General features: G+C 32.5%; 1 long non-coding RNA gene across 1 annotated transcript; it reads right to left on the bottom strand.

Moving 5' to 3' along the window:
* Positions 1–1,295: 1,295 nt before the first annotated feature.
* LOC146918300 (uncharacterized) lies at positions 1,296–3,305 on the bottom strand. The gene is made up of 2 exons (XR_015014279.1): positions 2,604–3,305; positions 1,296–1,765 (listed from the first exon to the last, which is right to left on the bottom strand). It is a non-coding gene; the product is annotated as an uncharacterized LOC146918300 (long non-coding RNA).
* Positions 3,306–4,347: the final 1,042 nt, after the last annotated feature.

Genomic DNA, 4,347 nt, shown 5'->3' with positions numbered 1-4,347 from the left:
AATGGTTGTGTTGTTTGCCATGGAGGAATGTTTTCACATTAGAAAATAAAATTGAATAAATTACAACTTTTTTAACTAAAATAAATGAACAACTTGAAGCATATAATTTAATCAAAAAAGAATTGAAGCATATGTTGTATTTTTTTTAAGGAGAATTGAAGCAAACATGAACAGTGTACCCAATTTCAAGAAAATAATAATAGTTTCGAGCATTGTTTACGCACTAGAATGTTTTATATATAAATGATAAAAAGCAATCACAAAACAGCATGTTGGTGTGTTGGTTAAAGCTTGTTCCTTGCCTTATGGTTGCGTGTTCGAATCCCTTCTCGAGGCCATTTTTCAGATTTTTTAAAAATTAAGTGGAAGCGCGGTCAAAGCAAAGCATTGACTTGGTCTGTTTGCAAAAACCGCCGGTTCACCGGTTTGGCCGATTCGGTCGGTTTTCACCGGTTCGACAACATAACCGATCCGTTGAGAAACTCGAACCGGTTACCCCACCGGTTCCGGAGGTTGGGCGGCGGTCCGACCGGCCGGTCCGGTCCGGTTTTTAAAAACTATGGTCCTTATTCAAGACATAAAAGATTTGCTCCTTCAAAGTAATATTACGGTTTCTCATACGCTTAGAGAGGGGAACCAAAGTGCGAATTTCATGACGAAACTTGGAGCTTCTTCGATGTTGGCCTCCTTCTTCATGAGGCCCCCTACTAGTCTCATCACCCTTCTCGAAGCGATGTCGCCGGTGCTTTCTTCCTTCGGAAGTAGTTAGCTTGTTTTTTTTTTTTGTTTTTTGTTCTTTCTATTTATCTTTGTAACCAACAAAATAATTAGAATTTGAAGAATGAACTTGAAAAATTATGATAATTTGACAATTTGTTTTAACATTTTTTAGGTATCATATTTTTTTAGAGATTGGATTATTCGGCTCGGCCCGATTTAATACGTACACGGTTTTATTATAGAGACCGAACTATATGAGTGATTCATTAGATTCTATCTAGTTTAGTCATGCGGATCAACCAATGATTATGTGGTTCGACAAATGAACCATTGAACCCTTACCTTACGGGATCAATATGTTCGGTCCGGTTATTAAAACACTATATGGAAGGATCTCCATTGTGTCACCATGAACAATAAAAATACGAGACCACAAAAAATAATGCACTATTAGTACGGTCAAACACAAAAACAATGTCCTGTTAGTAAAATGTTGCTTAACAAACAATATCATCTTTATACAAGCTTTGGACTTTATACATTTCAACTGCATGCTAGCCTTCTATCATTTCAAGTTTCAACCACTAATATCATCTTTATACAAGCTTTGTATTTTCATCATCAACAAAAAACGGGAAACGATCTCTCATCTCTATAAAACAGGAGCATCGTCGTAAAGAGAGACAAAAACTGTCAACCCTAACTCCTGTCAAGCCTTCTCTCAATGTCAAATTAATCCTTCATGTACATATTTACATGTATTTCAAGAATACACTATGTTATAATTTATATATATGAAGTAGAAGAATTTACAACAATGTAAACATGAGCTACAACCAAATGCTAGCTTAATTAAAGTCACCCAATGTATACCGGGTTCAAGAATCGGGTGTTGATTTTGATGAACTCCCTCTCTCACGAGCTCCTCGTAATTCATATGGAGAACTTCGTCTTCTGCGACGTGAAGTGCTTCCATTGACAACACAAGACTCTCTCGGAGATTTCTCTTCCTTAATTGCTCTTTGGTCCTTGTGATAATTGAAGACTGCAACAAGTTTTGTTGATTAGAAAACAAATTTTAATAAGAAAAAATATAACTAGCGATCAAAGTTATTTAATGGCGTAAAAATGAAATTTGTTACTACTAAATAAAGTAACGAAAATTAGAATGATTAAATAAGTTTTTCGTCCCTATAAATATAGTGAATTTTGATTTTATTCCATAAAAAATTTCATCCTCATAAAATAAATATTTTGTTTGCATACTCAATTGTATACTCAATATAGATGTGCTACTTGTACTTAAATAAATGAATTAAGACATGAACATGGTTCCCCAAGACAATACAAACAACAAAAAAAATTGAGTAAAAGTGTTCAAGACCCACTACATTCTTATACAATCAGAGCCTTCTTCACATGTGTTGTATTCTTCACAAACAAAGAAAAAAAGAAGATAATGTTAGATATACACTAGAAGCTTATCTCAAATTAATATGATAAAAGGAATAAGCTTAAAAAAATTATAAAGGGTGAAAAATACAATTTTCTTAGTGAAAAAATAAAAGAAATATGAGGCCAGATCAGTAGTAATGAGAGAGATAGTGGATAAGGATATTGAGTTGAGAAGATGATCACTAGCTGATTAGATCCTTATAAAGTGAAGATATGTGTTGTGATACGAAAAAAATTGAATTTTTAAAAATAAATAAAAATAATAATATAGATCCGAGAAATATATGTTTATATATCAATAAGTGTAGAATTCATTGTTCTAACATAAATGATCCATAATAAAGAAAAATTAAGATACGCTTATTGGTATATATGATATAAAAAAAATGAATGTAAATTAACTTGAGGATTTTGTATTGATGATATACCTTTGGTATTTCGTCGATTTGATTTTTGAGAGATACGATTGTTTTCATAAGAGCATCGTCATCTTCACATTCGCCTATTCTTATCAAACCTAGATTGGATTGGTTGGTTAGACCAATTGGATCAGACATTGAGAACATATTCAAGCTATTTATGTTGATCAAACTATCAGATCCGAAATTCTATTAGACAAATGTTGACTTGATCAAATCGAAGTTGGATGAATCACATAAGAGATCATCATTGTATTCAAAGAGGTAGTGAAATTTTACAAAAACTATTTGTAAACAAAGATACACATGACACTAGAAAGGGAAACAAATATTATGAAGACATAAAAAAAAACAAAGAAATAGAGAACACGAGGAGAAACAAAGAAGAAACACGGCGGAGAAGTGTAAGATGGAATGAGGAGCCGACGACCTTTATATAAAACAAATAACGAGATAGGAGATGTGGATTTAGGGTTAAGACATGGGCTTGGGCCTAGGTAAGTTTCATGCAATAGGTAGACACAACCAAAAATTGCTATTTAGGCTTACTTTTTTCTCTAGCAACCATAAAAAACCAAAATACTCCGAGCACCAACTAACTTTTATTTGGTACCCAATGGTATTTAATTGTGTTAGGCATCAACAACACTTATTTTTTGGAACCATGACACAAAAAGGCTTGTCTAAACATCTCTAACTCATAAACACAATTCCAAAAGCACCACAACAAATTCAATATCAATACTCACTCATAAGCAATAAAATTACATAAACATTCATAATTCAATAACATTACATCAATTCGACATTACATTAACAATATATAAGCAGTACAAATTCAACAAAAGTTCAACATTATGAAAATTTTACAACATATTACACAACATTATAACAAATAAAGTAAAATTTCATAATTTGAGATCAAGTCTCTTCGACAATTTTGGTATTTGCGGTTGGAACGAACACAATGATAAAGTTTATTATTTTCAACCATCCAAAAAATCATGGATGGTACATCGTCATCAATACGAAGACTCTCGGGATAATAAACAGTTTTAAAGAGGTCTATATCCCTATCCGCCCCCAAATCTACGAATGGTACATGTACAAATACATGATAGGCAGTTTGTTTTCATCAAGATAGACAATGTATTGGTTAAGTTGTGTCTTCAACTCATCCAACTTGTCGGGGGGTTAAAAAACCTTAATCATCCTCTTTAAAGCTTCGTATCAGACATGAGCTTCAACTTTCCCATCCCGAGACATGATTCACTTGACGAAGTAAATACAATAGCAAATATCATAATAAAATGAAACATACGATAAAATGATTGTACTTAACCGGAGACATATATTTATATAAAATGCGGTATAATTTTGTCCACATAAATGGTTGGTGCTTTGTACCACCACATAAAACATTAGAAAAAACATATATTTACATAATGTTAGTGATATATTTGTCACAAAAATGTCAGTACATTCTAAACCACAAAAAATATGGTGGTGAATTATATATCAAAAAATATGATCACCCAAAAAAAAATGTGTCAAGGCCTATCTAGTGAAATTGTTTCTTCAACCTCTTCAATAACTTCAAACTCTTTTTTTTTTCGTCATCTTATTCATTATCACATGGAATTGGATTGAGCTGATTTGATTCTTTTTCGATGCTTTCTCTCCTTTTTCAATATCCATGAGGTCTTGGAACAACTATTTTTTATCCAAAAAAGCATATTCTCATGTCTCGGCC

Source organism: Medicago sativa, chromosome 6 (assembly GCF_051527215.1).
Source record: "Medicago sativa cultivar Bolivia chromosome 6, Bolivia_mono, whole genome shotgun sequence".
NCBI lineage: Eukaryota > Viridiplantae > Streptophyta > Magnoliopsida > Fabales > Fabaceae > Medicago > Medicago sativa.
The sequence above is the reverse complement of the archived record's forward strand: the minus strand, read 5'-3'. Positions and strand labels throughout refer to the sequence as shown.